The sequence below is a fragment of the Carlito syrichta genome, unplaced genomic scaffold (assembly GCF_000164805.1).
Source record: "Carlito syrichta isolate Samal-C Ts95f unplaced genomic scaffold, Tarsius_syrichta-2.0.1 Scaffold302588, whole genome shotgun sequence".
Classification (NCBI taxonomy): Eukaryota; Metazoa; Chordata; class Mammalia; order Primates; family Tarsiidae; genus Carlito; species Carlito syrichta.
Window position 1 is genome coordinate 122,861 of NW_007246684.1, and position 7,468 is coordinate 130,328.

General features: G+C 34.8%; 1 pseudogene; it reads right to left on the reverse strand.

Moving 5' to 3' along the window:
- Positions 1-6,028: 6,028 nt before the first annotated feature.
- On the reverse strand, positions 6,029-6,936 carry LOC103259307 (annotated as a pseudogene).
- Between the last annotated feature and the right edge of the window lie 532 nt (positions 6,937-7,468).

Here is a 7,468-nt window from a genome sequence, read left to right on the forward strand (position 1 = left end):
ATTTTTTAAAATCAAATGCCATCCAGAATTACTTTCCCTTTCTTTAATATGAAATACCATCATTTTAATGCCTGCATAACATACTGCAAAAAATTTTGTGTCTAATATTCACACTTTTCTTTATGATCACAGACATCACACCTTTGCAGTTGTCCTGGTTACTTACAGCTGGCTTCTAGCATTAATTCAGGTAGATGTCTGTGCCTTTCCAGTTATTAAGTGCAGGCAATTCTCACTTTGCATGGTTCTGCAGTAACAGGGAATCATGCAAAGCAAGGATACATCCAGTATGAACAGGTGTTTATTAACATAGTGCCAGGAAAAGTGAGGGATACCTGTATTTCACATATTGTATGTTTCCTTTTTTATAATTATGAAACAATCATCACCATGGAAATATTCATGCAAGTTGCTTATTATGCCTTCAGCAGATTCTCAAAACTAGAACAGTCAAATACAAAAGTGTACACAAGTTTTTAATACCCCTGGAAATATAAGGTGAAAGTTGGTGCAAAATAAAAGTGGATATTATTATTTTTCCTGACAATATCAATGTAGGAAAGTGTCAGTCTTTTTGAACACTCTCTTATGGAGACACATAAGCACAGTATCTTATTTTATATTTTTGATATTAACATTTTCAACCTCTAATTTGAGTACTTTTGTATTTTAGTCAAATTTCTATTCATGGGCTTTTGCATTTATTTATATATTGGTGCTTGTGTGTTTCAAATGGTTTCCATTAACTTTTTGTATCTCAATAATTTTACCACCATATCTCATTTTTGGCAAATACTTTGCCAAAGTCTTGGATGCCTCTTCATTTCAAACACAGGCATAGCTTAGATGCAGTGGGAGTTCAGTTCCAAATTGAAAAAAAAACTAACAATTGATTCAATTAGAATATACAGAAAGCTAACTTATTTATTTCATTTCCTCTTTTATACAAGTGTAAATGTGGCTTGAATTTTTAAAAATAAAAGATAATAAGAAAGAGAAAAAGTGGAGGCTGACAAATTGTTAGATAAAAAGTTTTAATGGTAACTAAGAATGGTCAAGACAAATACTTATTATGGGGTTCCTCTATGCAGATGGGGGACAACAGCAGTTTTACCCAGGCTCATGTGAAAATTACTTGTCTAAGTCCTATCCATCACATAAATTCCGTATTCCTTGACAATCAGGTATGCTGAAGGATGAGCATAATAAGTAAAAGTGACATTTACATGTTAGGCAATATAACAGAGACAAAAAGAAGACAAAACATGAGCCTTCAAATCTAAAAACCATTGAAAAATTAAAGAAGCTAGTGTTGTCCTTTCCAGATTGGAACCTGAACCTCATGTCTTCTGTCATACTGTATTGCCTGATTTTTTTTTTTTTTTTTTGGTCCTCTAGCACATAAGGAGGATCTGGCTGATAGTTTAATCCAAATATTTATATATAAATATCACATACATGCTAAGAATATTCTGGCTTCTGGGTTTTGTTTTTAAAGATATTAGAATTAGTAGGCAATCAGCAGACTTAGTAAAATAAAACATAGCAATTTTATACAGCCAGTTGGGGGAATACTGACCATTTCATTATGTGAACAGCAATCCCAAATCAGTCACTGTTAATGTAATATCAGGCAGTATTGTCCCATTATGCAAAATGCACTGGCCATACTTCTGTCTTTCTATTAGCAGTATTCTATGCACTGTGACAGGTAATGTTGTAATTATGTTTCTTTTAAAGGAACCCACAGATTGCATAATATGGAAAGTATCTAGACCACAAACTAAGAGAGTTAACAATAATTTTAACATGGGTTTTGAGGTCAAAACAGCACAAAACATCACTGCCTACCTAGGAATGTGTCAATGAAAAGAGAAGTGGGTAGGCAAGATGTGTAATTTTACTGAATAAATGTATAGTGAACTGTATTCTCCAGCGTAGAGCAAAGTTTATTCTGGTAATTCCTGACTCCATCCTTATCAACAGCATACACAAACATATACAAATATGCACATACACACACACATACACACACATAACACACACACACACATACACACACATAACACACACATACACACACATAACACACACACACACATACACACACATAACACACACATACACACACATAACACACACACACACACACACCCCTAATGAACATTTGACCCATTTTAGGTTAAAATAGCTATCATTTTGTAATATGTAAAGATTAGTATGTAAGGTGAAAATTCTGTAAACAATAACAAACATTGTCTAGACAAAGTACCTAATCAGATATAGGAGGACTTTCAATTTGTAACACTGAAGTTTTAAAATTGAGATTATTTGAATACTTTCAGTTTCAGATGCCAGAGCAACGCTTTTGTCTTCCATCACTCCTTACTTCCAACTAGGATTATTCTTCTTAATGTTTTCTCTTCTTTTTCTTCTTCTGTTCATTTTTATGGGTACATAATGTATATATTTCTGGGGTACATGTGATATTTTACTACAAGCATACAATGTCTATCCTGTTCCTAGTGAACTAGAAGGACACATCAGAACTAAATCCTCAGAGAGGTGCTGAAGTCAAGTGGTCCTAACTAGGAAGTGCTTTCATACAAGAAAATTGGGTTACTCATCATCAAACAATTATCATTTTTGTGTGTAAGAACATTCCAATTCTACTATTTTAGTTATTTTTAAATATACAGTAAATTGGCTGCAGTCAAACCATCCTGAACACACTTAATCACATTAAAAATATACAATAAATTATTGTTGACTATAGTCACCCTGTTGTGTTATCAAATATTAGATTTTATTCATTTTATAACAATATTTTTGCACTCATTAACAATTCCTTGTTACCCCCTCTCAGGTACTCTTAATTTTAAAGCTTTTATTGGTGACCTGTTTTGAAACCATGTAGATAGATACAAATAGGTTTCATTTCTTACAGAGCTCTCAGACTATGTCAAGAAACATTACATTGTATTATATGATTTGTTTCTCTAAGAGTTTATTGAAGTTACAGCATCTACAGAATTACAGGAATTTAAATGTATTTAATTTAAATGTCTGATTTGAAAAGGACAAGAGAAATATTTGGGTTGTGTCTTGAAATACTAAGGCCTCTCCAGAAAAATAATGGCAGATGGGTGAAATCGTTGGTTGAGCAAGAAAATCATGCATTTTCACTAGGCAATATTTGAAAAGCAAAATAAAGAAGAGTAAAATATAAGGAGTAGGTTTAATTTCTCATCAAAGACAGTGTGCTAAATCTCCAAAAAAGATTTCTTTTTTATATAACTTTATTTTATTATAGAGATGTGAGCTACAAGTCAGGATTAGGTATATAAGTATTTCACATGCAGGTGAAGTTTGGACCTCCACCTGGTCCTCACTTCCCCTGATTTAGGACCAGGTACCCTTTCTGTTGTTCCATGCCTCCCCCACCTCCTGGCAGTGACTCATGACTGCTGATCCCTCTCTTGTGCTATTTTGATTAATGGTCAGGTCCCACGTATGAGTGAGAATATGTGATATTTGGTTCTTTGTTTCTGTGATAGATGATTGTCTCCACCTCCATCCAATTTGCTGTGAATTCCATGATTTTGTTCTTTATGGCTGCATAATATTCCATCATGTATATGTACCATATTTTCTTTTTCCAGTTCACTTTTAATGAACAGTAGGGTTCCATATTTTTTGCTATTGTGATTAGTGCAACAATAAACATAAATGTGCAGGAGCCTTTTTTTGCAGAACAATTTGTGTCCCTTCAGATATGTTCTCAGGAAGAGATTTCTGGATTATATGAAAGATCAATTTCTAGTTCTTTGAGAAACTGCCATACTGTTTTCCATTGAAACACTAAACAGACCAATAACAATCCAGGAAATAGATTCCATCATAAGAAATCTGCCTACCAGAAAAAGTCCCAGACCCAATGGATTTCCAGCTAAATTCTACAAAATATACAAGGAGAAGATGATATCAATCTTATCAAAAGTATTCAGGGCAATTGAGAAAGATGTAACTCTCCAAAAATCATTTTATGAAGCTAACATCACACTGATACACAAACCTGGCAAAGATTCAAGAAGGAAAGAAAATTATAGACCAACCTCCATGATGAACATAGTTGCAAAAATTCTCAATAAGATTTAGTAAATTGGATCCAAGAACACATCTCAAATCATCCACCGTGACCAAGTAGGTTTCATTCCCGGGATGCAGGGCTTGGTCAACATCCACAAGACCATAAACATAATTCAATACATTGATAGATGTAAAAATAAAATCACATGATTATACCATTAGACAAAGAAAAAGCTTAGGACAAAATCCAACATCCCTTGATAAAAACACTTAAACATCTAAGCATAAAAGTAACATTTCTCAAAATAGTAAGAGCCATCTATAATAAACCCACAGTCACATATTGCTCAACTGAAGAAGTTGGAAGCATTTCTCCTGAAAACGGGAAAAGACAAGGCTCCCCATTCTCATTCCTCCTGTTCAACATAGTGCTGTAAGTCCTTGCTAGAGCAAGAGAAGAAAATCAGGAGTAGCCAAATAGGAAAAGAGGAAGTTCAGCTATCCTTCTTTGTGGATGATATGATACAACACATTGAAAAGCCAGGAGAGTCCGTCAAAAATCTCCTTGCACTGGTAAAAAAAAACTTTGGGAAAGTTTTGGGGTACAAACTCCAACTGCATTTATGTATACCAGCAATAAACAAGCAGAGAACCAAATAAAAACACAATCCAATTCAAAGTAGCCACAAAAATAAAAAATAAAAGTAAAATACCCTGGCATCTACCTAACCAGAGAAGTCAAAGACCTTTAAAATGAAAACTATAAAACACTGGTCAAAGAAATCAAAGAACACACAAACAAATGGAAAAACAACCCTTGGTCATGGATTTGAAGAATCAATATTGTCAGGGTGTTTATCCTACCCAACTCAATCTATGAATTCAGCACAATACCCATCAAATTATCAACATCATTCTTCTCAGACCTGGAAATGACAGTACAAAATGATTTCTTAGGCATTTTCAGGTTGCCACTTTGCTATTTAGATGACAATCAATCTTTCTGAAAGGCTTCGTGCTGCCCTTTTTTAGAGTGGATCCACAAGATGGCAGAAAATTGCATTTTATCCAATTCCCACAAGTGGAAAACATTTATTTTTTCTATGTTTATGATCTCTAGTTTTAAAGAAAATTCAGTTCTACTGGGAGATATAAAAAGTCAGCTAAAAATCCTGAACTTACCCAAATCAAACTGCAGCTGGCAGAAAATATATATGTATATTTATTTGTCAAGACTTTAGACAAAGATTTTTCATCTTACCCTTGTTCAGGGTTAAATGTCTTACTTATTGAAGGGGCAAATACCTTGAAATTTTGTGTTGTATAATTATGCAGAATAACTCTTTCCCAACCCCAGAAACTTCCACTCCATAACTCTTGATGTTCTTACTTCATATTTTATTTTAATATTGATCTTGAGTTTGTTCCTCTCATTCCAGCAGGAATCCAGAGTTATTGTCCAAATTAGGAGCACTTGACTTCAGACTTCTCTCAGGATTTAGTTCTGATGCTTCTCTCTAGTTCAATAAGGACAGGATATAGTTTGCAATTCCTGTTTCAATCCTTGGACATATTCTGATTTAGCATATTCCTCATTACTCCTTTGTCAGAGCAACCACCTTCCAGTCCAGGAGCCATCAAATGCGGAAGATAGAATTATTCGCTTTGCCTTTCAGTCTTTCTCTGTCTCAGATACTTTTATACTCGGCTTTATACCTGTGAACAGGCGTTGAAATGTGATATTAGGATATTTTTGAGTCCTTAGGTTCTGAGGGGGAATGTGCTATTTCTATAGAGTGGCCATAATCTCCAGAATGCTTAGAAAATTTGATCTAACTTTGATCAGAAAATCGCTTCCTGACAGTGAAATGGAGCCAGGGTAAATGAAAGTAAATTTGGTCATTTATAAGTTCCCTAAGAGTCCTAAAATCTAAGAACTCTAAGTAGAAAAGTAACTAGAGGTTGTTTTAAAAATTTTAACTAAGGAAGCTTTGACTTCTTTGTTTCTAAGACTATAGATGAGAGGATTTAACATGGGGATGACCACAGTGTAAAACACAGATACCACTTTGTCTTGATCCATTGAGTAGCTGGAGCTGAGGCGCAGATACTTGAACAGAATTGTCCCAAAAAAGATGGTGACCGCCATTAAGTGGGAAGCACAGGTGGAGAAGGCTTTGTGAATGAATCCTCAATTCTAGATAGGAAATGAGAATCATTAGGAGGCAACTCAATTCGTTAAAACTGGCAAAAGCAAAAATGACAACCTCATTGACATGTGTGCCGGAACAGGAGAGTTTCAGGAGAGGTGGAGTGTCACAGAAAAAGTGGTTGATGATGTTGGAACAGCAGAAAGACAGCTGGAAGGTGAAGCCAGTGTGAATGGCAGCATTTATAAAGCCTGCAAGGTATGTGGCCAATATAAGGAGAGCACTGAGTTTGGGGGACATGAGGATGGTGTAAAGCAGCAGCTTGCAGATAGCCACATAACGGTCATAAGCCATTACGGCTAGCAGAAAACCCTCGACTCCAGCAAAAGAACCAAAAAAGAAGAATTGAGTGGCACATTCATTAAATGAAATGACTGGTTTCTCTACCCAGAACTTTTCCAACATATTAGGGACAATTACAGAAGAATACAGAAGTCCACAAAGGACAAGTTACTGAGGAAAAGGTACATGGGGTGTGGAAACGTAAGTCAAACTTGATTAATAGGATCATGCCAAGATTTCCCACAATGGTGATCATATAGATGACTAGAAATGCCACAAAAAGAAGACATTATAATTCTGGATGATCCCTGAATCCCAGGAGAATAAATTCAGACACTATTGTAAAGTTGCTCATATCTCTGTCTTTGAATATACCGTTCAGTTAATGGGATAAGAAAGAAACCATGATGAATATGTCAGTCTGCTTCAATATAGTAACCATTGTATTTATTACCCATAAACATCTATGTGTCAATATCTATGTGTCATGCTGTAAACCTCAAATATACATGATCAATTTTATTGAAAGAAATAAAGAAAGGAAGAGAGAGAGAGAGAAAGAGAGAAGAGGGAAAGGAAAGAAGGAAGGAAGGGAAGGAGAGAGGGAGGAAAAAGGAAATGAAGGATACAAACAAAACACAGGAAATTAAATAGTCCATTTTCTACTATAAGGTTACTTCTAAGATGGTCTGAGAGTCTATGTATTACAACTTTAACTTTCGTATTGAAATAAAAAAGAAAATATACCTTAAATAAACTCTAAGTATGTGTGTATGTATGTGTGTGTGTATTATGTGTGAGTAGTATGTGTGTAGTATGTGTTTGTGTGTGTCTGTGTGTATGTGTAGTATGTGAGTCTTTGATAATTGACCCTCATTTGTTCATAT